Source organism: Ovis aries, chromosome 15 (assembly GCF_016772045.2).
Source record: "Ovis aries strain OAR_USU_Benz2616 breed Rambouillet chromosome 15, ARS-UI_Ramb_v3.0, whole genome shotgun sequence".
Taxonomy (NCBI): Eukaryota; Metazoa; Chordata; class Mammalia; order Artiodactyla; family Bovidae; genus Ovis; species Ovis aries.
The window spans coordinates 5,270,200-5,281,238 of NC_056068.1; the positions used below are offsets into that span (position 1 = coordinate 5,270,200).

The 11,039-nt window shown below is 41.2% G+C and overlaps 1 pseudogene; it reads right to left on the minus strand.

Annotated features, from left to right (window-relative positions):
• Positions 1-9,378: 9,378 nt before the first annotated feature.
• Positions 9,379-10,670, minus strand: LOC101120107 (ATP-dependent RNA helicase DDX19B-like; annotated as a pseudogene).
• Between the last annotated feature and the right edge of the window lie 369 nt (positions 10,671-11,039).

An 11,039-nucleotide genomic window follows, 5' to 3' on the forward strand; every position in this document is an offset into this window, starting at 1 on the left:
CGGAGTTTTGAACTCACTGGGAGAAGAAGAGTGTGGGATGATTTGTGAGAATAGCACTGAAACATACACATTACCATATGTAAAATAGATAGCCAGTGCGCATTTGGTGTATGAAGCAGGGCACCCAAAGCCGGTGCTCCGTGACGACCTGGAGGGATGGGGGCGGGGAGGGAGGTGAGTGGGGGATTCAAGGTGGAGAGAACATATGTATACCTGTAGCTGATTCATATGATACATGGAAGAAGCCATCACAATCCTGTAAAGTAATTATACTCCAGTTAAATAAATACATTTTAAAAAGAAACCGCATTGTAGAAGACTTTTTAATGTCACAAAAATGTTAGTGGTATATATGTGTTATGGTAAGTAGAAAAATCAGATTTCAAAATGATATGCATATACAGAATGATTCTGATTTTGAAAAATAAATTATATTATTAAAAGTAAAAAAAATTCCTTATGATTTATCTGTATTTTATGCTATCTCTTCAGTGAACTGGAGATACTTTTGTATAATATATTTAATTTAAACAATATGAAGAATTATAATTCAAAATGCAGCATATTTATGTTAACATTTTCTAAAAAGACCACTTTAGTAGAGTTGAAGTCATGAGGCTAAAAATTTTTAATAATAATAATTGCTGCTATGAATTTAATAGTGACTGCAGTCCAGACACTGCAAAATTCTTTGTATGTCCTTGTAGTAAAACTATCAAATAGGAATCACTGTATCCTGAGTTCAAGGATGGTGGGAGTGAGGCTCAGAAAGACTAAATGACTTACTCATGGTCACCCAACCAATAGAGGATGGAGATAGGATTTGAATGCTGATTTGTCTTTTAGATTCATGCTCTTGACTTTATACTGCCTTCATTCTCAGTTAAGCAGTTACAGATTATTTTAAAATCAGTTATTTTAGTGCCAGTTATGTAATTTTGTGGATTACCTAGACCTCTTTCTTTGTTCTTTCTTCTCTGCTATCTTTTTACAAATCTTACTCTCCATGGTCGGAAAATTTGCTCTATGCTTGATATACTCCTGTGAAAGATTTGATGCAGATACGTGTCAAAACTATTTGTATTCAGGGTTTGGGTTATCCATTTATATTTGAATCCAGGTTATTCTTATCTCCTTTTATCAGTAGTCACTGAGAGCACTTTTGTATCAAAAGCCTGAAAACACTATCTTTCTCTTATATCTCTTAGAGCTATGTGATGCTGCTGCTGCTGCTGCTGTTGCGTCAGTCGTGTCCGACTCTGTGCAGCCCCACAGATGGCAGCCCACAAGGCTCCACCATCCCTGGGATTCTTCAGGCAAGAACACTGGAGTGGGTTGCCATTTCCTTCTCCAATGCAAGAAAGGGAAAAGTGAAAGTGAAGTCGTTCAGTAAGTGCCCGACTCTCCGTGACCCCATGGACTACAGCCTACCAGGCTCCTCCGTCCATGGGATTTTCCAGGAAAGAGTACTACAGTGAGTTGCCATTGCCTTCTCTGAGATCTATGTGATAGATTCTGATTTTTTCTCTTTTACATAAGCTTGATTTTTTTTTTTCCTTCTGACTATAATAGGGAAGAACAAATCTGACTCCATATTGGATCTGTTCCTTTTACTTTAACCTTTGTATTCTATTTTGTTACAAGTTAAGAATGTTGCCTATAGCTTGAAATATACATGATAGTCTTTCCTCAAGGCTCTGATCTTTAAAGGTATAATACTTACCCACTCATACAGAGATAAAGAGTTGCAGAACAGAGAATAACTTTGTCTTTTGGGAGGTTTACAGGAATATCATGACATGACCTACCTAGTCGGTTGCAAGAACAAAGGATTCTGACACCAAAATATTTGCAACCAACCACTTCCCCTCCACTTTTAGTATAAAAGAAGCCTGAATTCTAATTTGAGAAAGATGGTTCTTCGGGACACTAGTCCATCATTTTTTCAGACTCTGACTTTCTGAATAAATCATTATTCCTTGCCCCAACTACTTGTCTCCGGATTTATTGGCCTGTCGTGAGATGAGCAGTATGAGCTTGGCCTTGGTAACATCTAATATGTGTTTACTTGTTGAAAAATTTCCAGCCCTCATATCAGTTGGAATTAGCTGAAATCGAGTGGCAGTGGAGAGTAGGGACGTCAAGCCATGCATTTGTAAGTTTTGGCTGCAATCCCTTGCAAGTGTTGACAGGGCAGTGAAGCTTGGGGCAGTCTTATAGTCTGGAGCATCTGGAAGTCTATAGAGTGATGCTAAAGCAAGTAGCCACATCCTAGTTACTCTATACCCCTTGCTTTATTTTTCTTTGCAGCACTGATCATTACCAGTAACTATAGTTCCATATGTTTGTTAGTTTATTCTCTGTCCCCTCTCTGTCTCCATGGAAGCAGGGACAATCTTACTCATAACTCAATCTTCAGTAGGATAAGTAGAATCCTACTAGGATTCAGCTAGAAGAATGTCTGGAATATAGTCTAGGCATTTAGTAAGTATTTATTAAATCAACAAATAAAAGAACTGTGACGATGAATGACACAGAGAAGAGATAAGAAGAAAGATTGTGAGGGGAGAAAAATTAGGTAGGAAGGTTCTGGAGGTAGGTTTAAATGATAGTTTTCCCCCAAGTGACTGTTCCGTCCATAAACTAGCCTCCTGCAATATTTTCCCTATTTAAAAGCAACAAAGTCTCTATTAGCAAAAATGTAGTTGTGAAGGTTAAATGAACACAGTCCACAATGATTTTACACAATTACTGTATCCACAAAATTGGAAAAAAAATCTTCAAAGTCCTTAGGTGACCTCAGCTATTGTATCACCAAATTCCAGTTAAGGCAAACAATTCCACAGCATGCCTCTGCCTGCAGGGTGGAATTCTCTTCTTCCTTCCCTGGTTGAGAAGTTCTAAAAATATGTGATTAGCAGTCAAACTTCAAAGCAGAGAGCCAGAAGAGGGCTTGACAGGAGTAACTTGAAAGGTATTTGAAATCTCTATGCCAGTAACTAGTTAGTATTTTACTCAATTAAGCTCTTTTATGTTCCTATTATCTGCATTTATCCACAAATTGCAAGCATCATTTTAGTTCCATTCTTTCTGTGTATCGGCTTGTTCAGCTTCCTATGAGTCAGTTTACAAAGGGAAAGGGGGAACCAACATTTATGAACTCCTATTCTGCCAGGTATGGTACTGAAGACTTCATATGGATCATCCCATCTAATCTTCACAATACTCTGAGAGGGAGATGGCATTGAATCCATTTAAGAGATTAAAAAATTGAGGCTCCAAAGGTAACTGTCTTCCCTAAAATCACACAAATAATGACTGGCAGAGGCAAGATGCAAACGAATTCTGCCAAAATATCACCACAGTTCTTATTGGTGGTGGTTGTGGTCAGACGCTTCAGTTGTGTCTGACTCTTTGCAGCCCCATGGATTGTAGGCCACCAGGCTCCTCCATCCATGGGATTTTCCCAGCAAGAATACTGGAGTGGGTTGTCATTCCCTTCTCCAGGGGATCTTCCCAACCAAGAGATCGAAACCGCGTCTCCGGCATCTCCTGAATTGCAGGTGGATTCTTTACTGCTGAGCCACCAGGGAAGCCCACAGTTCTTATTGGTTTGTGGCTATTTATGGGCTCTGTGCTTCACATCAGCCTTGCTTTGTTAAATGTTTTCTTTCTGAGTAAATAGTTAAATTTAACAGAGCATTATGGTAGGTGTGCCATTTCCCACTCTTTTGGTAATAGTTTTTCCTCCCCGTTTATCATATACACGTGTAGTCAGTCCTTTTCCTCCAAAGAATTCAGTGATCTTTGTATTAAAATGCCTGAAAGTTCCAGACCAAATATGATCAAATTATGAGACATTGTATAGTCTAAAATGGCATTTCTGTCCAGTCTGGTTCTTCCCCAGATATGTGGGCCAGTGGGTAGCAGTAGTACTGTGTAATGTTAGGGTAGCAAGGATGTAAGTAGAGAGAGCTATGGATGGTTCTCTTGGGTAAACCTCAGTGTGGGATGAGGGGCGCTCTGAAGGACATCGCTATCTCCCTACCTGCCCCCACACTGGTATTCCTCTGGTATCCCTGAGCAAACCCTAGAAGAAGCTTCCCTGGGCTCAAGGACTGATCACTGACAAAGGTTTCCTGACTGTGCTCACGCACTGTGATGCTCTCCTGCCTCTTCTGTGCTGTGTGCTCCCCCAGCTCCACACTTTCATGTCAGGGTGGCAGGTTTATTAAAATATTTCTTACCTCCCCAAACCAGTGCATCCTTTTTGTGCCCTCTATAATCTGTGTGAGAAGCCTTCAAGTCATCCTGGACTTACCTAATGTTCCAATATTCAATTAGTCACTAGCTTCTGTCATTTGTATTCCATTTTTTACTTTTTATTTTGTATTGCTACATAGCCAATTAACAATGTTGTAGTAATTTCAGGTGAACAGCAAAGGGACTCAGCCATACATATATATGTATCCATTCTCCCTCATCCAACAACACAAGAGAAGACTCTACACATGGACATCACCAGATGGTCAACATCGAAATCAGATTGATTATGTTCTTTGCAGCCAAAGATGGAGAAGCTCTATACAGTCAACAAAAACAAGACCAGGAGCTGACTGTGGCTCAGATCATGAACTCCTTATTACCAAATTCAGAATCAAATTGGAGAAAGTAGGGAAAACTGCTAGACCATTCAGGTATGACCTAAATCAAATGCCTTATGATTATACAGTGGAAGTGAGAAATAGATTTAAGGGCCTAGATCTGATAGATAGAGTGCCTGATGAACTATGGAGAGAGGTTCATGACATTGTACAGAAGACAGGGATCAAGACCATCCCCATGGAAAACAAATGCAAAAAAGCAAAATGGCTGTCTGGGGAGGCCTTACAAATAGCTGTGAAAAGAAGGGAGGTGAAAAGTAAAGGAGAAAAGGAAAGATATAAGCATCTGAATGCAGAGTTCCAAAGAAGAGCAAGAAGAGATAAGAAAGCCTTCTTCAGCGATCAATGCAAAGAAATTGAGGAAAACAACAGAATAGGAAAGACTAAAGATCTCTTCAAGAAAATTAGAGATACCAAGGGAACATTTCATGCAAAGATGGGCTCGATAAAGGACAGAAATGGTATGGACCTAACAGAAGCAGAAGATATTAAGAAGAGGTGGTAAGAATACACAGAAGAACTGGACAAAAAAGATCTTCATGACCCAGATAATCATGATGATGGGATCACTCACCTAGAGCCAGACATCTTGGAATGTGAAGTGAAGTGGGCCTTAGAAAGCATCACTATGAACAAAGCTAGTGGAGGTGATGGAATTCCAGTTGAGCTATTTCAAATCCTGAAAGATGATGCTGTGAAAGTGCTGCACTCAATATGCCAGCAAGTTTGGAAAACTCAGCAGTGGCCACAGAACTGGAAAAGGTCAGTTTTCATTCCAATCCCAAAGAAAGGCAATGCCAAAGAATGCTCAAACTACCGCACAATTGCACTCATCTCACATGCTAGTAAAGTAATGCTCAAAAGCAATACGTGAACCCTGAACTCCCAGATGTTCAAGCTGGTTTTAGAAAAGGCAGAGGAACCAGAGATCAAATTGCCAACATCCACTGGATCATGGAAAAAGCAAGAGAGTTCCAGAAGAGTTCCAGAGAGTTCTATTTCTGCTTTCTTGACTATGCCAAAGCCTTTGACTGTGTGGATCACAATAAACTGTGGAAAATTCTGAAAGAGAGGGGAATACCAGACCACCTAACCTGCCTCTTGAGAAATCTGTATGCAGGTCAGGAAGCAACAGTTAGAAGTGGACATGGAACAACAGACTGGTTCCAAATATGAAAAGGAGAACGTCAAGGGTGTAGATTGTCACCCTGTTTATTTAACTTCTATGCAGAGTACATCATGAGGAACGCTGGACTAGAAGAAACACAAGCTGGAATCAAGATTGCTGGGAGAAATATCAATAACCTCAGATATGCAGATGACACCACCCTTATGGCAGAAAGTGAAGAGGAACTAAAGAGCCTCTTGATGAAAGTGAAAGAAGAGAGTGAAAAAGTTGGCTTATAGCTCAACATTCAGAAAACGAAGATCATGGCATCCGTTCCCATCACTCCATGGGAAATAGATGAGGAAACAGTGGAAACAGTGTCAGACTTTATTTTTTGGGGCTCCAAAATCACTGCAGATGGTGACTGCAGCCATGAAATTAAAAGAGGCTTACTCCTTGGAAAAAAATTTATGACCAACCTAGATAGCATATTCAAAAGCAGAGAGATTACTTTGCTGACTAAGATCCATCTAGTCAAGGCTATGGTTTTTCCTGTGGTCATGTATGGATGTGAGAATTGGACTGTGAAGAAAGCTGAGCGCTGAAGAATTGATGCTTTTGAACTGTGGTGTTGGAAAAGAGTCTTGAGAGTCCCTTGGACTGCAAGGAGATCCAACAAGTCCATTCTGAAGGAAATCAGTCCTGGGTGTTCTTTGGAAGGAATAATGCTAAAGCTGAAGCTCCAGTACTTTGGCCACCTCATGTGAAGAGCTGACTCATTGGAAAAGACTCTGATGCTGGGAGGGATTGGGGGCAGGAGGAGAAGGTGACGACCAAAGATGAGATGGCTGGATGGCATCACGGACTTGATGGATGTGAGTCTGAGTGAACTCCGGGAGATGGTGATGGACAGGGAGGCCTGGTGTGCTGCGATTCATGGGGTCGCAAAGAGTCGGACACGACTGAGTGACTGACCTGAACTGAACTGATTCTCCCCCAAACTCTCCTCCCATCCAGGCTGCCACATAACACTGAGCAGAGTTCCCTGTGCTACACAGTAGGTCCTTTTTGGTTATCCTGTTAAAATAGAGTGGCATGTACCTGTTCATCTCCAATTCCCTATCTCTTCTTTTCATCCTCCTCCCTGGCAATCATGTGGACATTTGAAATTCTAAAGGTTGTACTGAGTCTCTCCCATCCATATATCCAACCATCCATCCATCCAACCATCCATCCATTCTTGTGTGTGTCTGTTGTGTTCTAGATGTTGTATAAGATGCTGTGAATTCAGAGATGATTGAGATGTGGACCTAGTTTTCACTTTTATGTTATAGCTCAAAACACAAGCCAAAAGTTCATTACCTAAAAATTAAGTTTCTACACTTCAGTATGGTGGTGTTCAGGGTTCTCTACTACCAGGACTCCAGCACCTCTCCAGCGTCTAGTCCCATACCTGTCTACCCTCATGCGGTGTTCCCATCAGACTGTTCTGCGACCCTCCACACCTCTACCCTTTGCCTGTGCCCAGACTGATTCCCCAAGACTTTACCTACTGAAAACCCTACTTATGCCCTAAAGCTCAGCTCAAAGGCCTGCACTGCTTTGAAGTCCTCTCCATCATCTACTCAGAGTTAGTAATTTTTCTTCTTGTTCTCACAGTGCTTGTGCCTCAAGAATAGGATTTACTTCAATTAGCCTGAGATAAAGCATCAATATCATTGTTGCTCCCCTACTAGATTAGAGACACCTCTAAGGCAATAACTTGATTCATTCCACTTACATGGCTCAGTAAATCTCTTGTTGGCTACAACTGTTCAGCAAAGAAAAAATTATGGTTATATGATATTCATATTGAATTATCTGATATATTTCAACTTAATTCTTAATTCTATTGCCTTTTCCTCTACCTCACTTTCTTCTTGGTCCCTAGTTCCTCCATTTTTGGTGTATAAATTTGTCCTCATCAAGTGATTGTATTGAGAGAAATATTTGTCTGACTGCCCTCGATGCTTTGAAGGAGGTACCTCACATCATGTGAAAAGCAGATTCAGCCTGGATTCAAATCCTGACCCATCATGTGACCTTGAGACTATTAAGTTATCCTTTCCGTACCTCAGCTATAAAAGCGGTAGTTAATAAGGCTCACAGTATAGGATGGTTGCAAGAATTAACTGAAATATATATGAAGAATGTAAAATAGTGTGTGGAACATAGAAAGCACCCAATAAAGGTTAGACCTAATACCATTTCCGAAAAAAATGCTGTGATGACATTTAGATTTTATAAGAACACAAGGCAGAAAAATAACATTTAGTAAGTTCCTTTGAGTGTATAAAAACATTTCTTGGGTTGTATGATTCAATTAGTGAATCATTTGTGAATTAATTTTCTCAGTATGTTATACTTCAAACTAAATATTACTTAAGAATGATGACAATGTTTGAAGCGTTTGGCATTAACTTTAAGGCTTATTAAAGGAAAACTTACATACTTTCTACTTACACCCTGTAGCTCCTCTTCCTCACTTGGCATTCTCATACCTCTACATGCCTTAGTCATTTATCCTAGTGAGAAAGTTTTTACTTTCTTTGCTGAAACCTATATTCCCTATCTTTGGAACAGCCTGTTCAAACATGCTGTTGCTCCCAGAATTCTTTTCTGACTCATCCGACCTGACTCTAAAGGCCCAAAATGTGAAAGCCCTAAGGAGCTTACATCAGTTGTCACATTATTTAGCATTTGTTTGTCATACTATTTATAAATATTTTATATCAGTCTCATGTATGTTTTCCCTGCAATTAGATATCCAGTTCTCCAAAGGCTATGTTATTTTCCCCCCAAGATTTTTCATCCCACTCTTTGCAGTGAGAAACTCTTGATGAGATTCCAGTTAAGAACAGAAGATGCTGAAAAAACAAAAATTGTTTTTTCATTTTGTTTTGTTTTGAGTCTAAACTTTAATTATTGTCTCTGTTTATAGTTATTTAAGGGTTGGTCCACAGGACTTTAGATGGTGAGGCATAAAATTTCTTCTCTTCTTAAAACACTCCTGGGAAGGCTCAGAGTTGGCCAGAAGCATGAAGAAGACTCAACAGAGTCAAGCGCCCACTGGGGAAATGTGGGGCCATCTGTTGGTCTCCGCAGTGTTTGTAATGTCACAAGGAAACCACCTGGGGTCTGGCATCCTCCCCTTCTCTTCCTGGGAAAGGATCTGGTCCTAAAACCCAGAGATGGCTCCAAGGAAGGTCTGAGATTGGAGTAATGCTCGTCACAGAAGAGTCCTCTTCCAGGCCTGGTCCCAGATAAAGTAACCATTCGGTATCAGTGAACTGAAGAGGACTCTTCTTGACTGGGGTTTTATATTTCTCTTGCAACTTAGTTTCATCTCATCTTTGCTCTGTTGCTCTGTGGGTACCAACAGCCTTGGCCAGCTTTGAGGAAGTGCATAGTACTATTATTTGCTCTGACTATTCCAAACAAAGATACCAAATAAAGATGAAGCAAAAACTTTGGCAATTATTCTTGCCTGAGATAAATGAATGGCTATAGTCCCCCTAGTCCCTTGATTGCACCTGTCTGTATCCCAAGCACTATGAACACAAATGTTCAAAATATATGTTCAGAGAGAGAGCAAGTACCATGGTGGTGGAGTTCCTCAGTTGGCTGACTTCTGTATCCTCCACATCGGCATGTCCGGTCTGTCTCTACTCTTATTACATGGCTTCGGTTCAGGAGGATCATGCTGTGCCTGCTGTCAACCATGTTCACTTCCCAGCTTTTCTTGTCAAAGAGGCCTGTATGCCTAACGCAGTGCAAGTAGGTCTCATTGTCCAGATTCCTGTCCTTGTAAAGGGAAAGGTCAGCATTGGTGATGACAGATGCCTGTTTAACTTCAGGTTATACATCTGTATGACAACAACAAGGGCATACATGTTGGTGGCCGCCAGAACCTTCTCTTTACCATCTCAGGCACTCAGTTATGGCAGCCTTCTGCTCCACCATCATCTCACCACATTTCACCTGGTTGCCTTCTTTGGAGAGCCCTGCTGTCAGCCAGCCACGTGTTTTAGGGGACTGGCAGCAGACGGTAGCTTAAGCAACGGTGATGGGCCATAGAGGCTACACAAGGCCTGCAACTTCCCATTTCCATTGCTGCACAGGATGTACTACTGCTGCACGAGGTCCACTGTCTCCTCCTCCCGCTTCAGTTGGATGTTTGATTCTGGGACAAATTTCCATAGAGTCTTCAAAGGTTTTAGGGGAAAGCAGCATCTGGCAGTTGCTGGGTAGCATCCTATGGATGCAGGTGCTCTGATCTTGATGGTGGTGAGTAGCTGTCATCAGGTCAGCTTCATCCAGATCAAACCTTGATCTTCTTGGAGTCAATGAACTTGAGCTTGGAATACCAATCCAGAATTGTCCCAGGGGTACCAAAGATAAGGTGCTCCCTGATCTCCGACCTTGGTGCCCAAATTATTGCCTTGCACAGCATAAGCTATCTTGAGTTCAGGGTAAAATTTTTCCTTCTGCTCAATCACATTTCCTATTTGAAAGACCAGCTTATAAGTCTGGGAGAGGCAGACAGTGGGGTATCCAACTGCACAACTAATACAGAGGCAGCTGTTTTACCTGCTCCAGACTAAGACAGGGCAACTAAGTTCTGCAGGGCTTCAGCAAATACAAAGGCAGCATGTTCACTTGCATTTTGGATGGATAGATGAAACTCATGGTATAGACTCCTCACAAGACTTACTGAGTGTAGGGAGGAGTTTGGATCTTGTTGTAGGTTTTCCACCTGGTTTGTGTTTTCAGTAGAGCTGCTTCTGATCAGCTTGTTGAGTAAAGAGGACAACTCTGTCCTCTTTCTCTCCTTCATCTGTCTCCTCTGCATCAGCGTTGCTCTCGTTCCCTGCTTGTTCACTGCTAGGGCCTTCAAGGAGGCAGCACAGCCCAGGCCATGAGTGGGACGCTGGTGCTGTGAACTCACCAGCTGACACTGCCTGATTGCCATATGGGGACAACAGAAATTGTTTTCCAACAGAAATGGGAGAATATTATCACACAACTACCATTAGAATGGGTGATGAGGAGGTTTCTCACCAAACATAGTTTGGTTTATATATGACACAGAAGTAGAGAATATGAACTGAACTGAGGATGGGGGATGAAAACCAACTAAACTCTTGAGAGCCAGTTGTCTGTTGTATTCATAATTTGCTCACTCAATCATTCAGAATGTTTTCAGAACATAGGACCCTAGGTTCTAT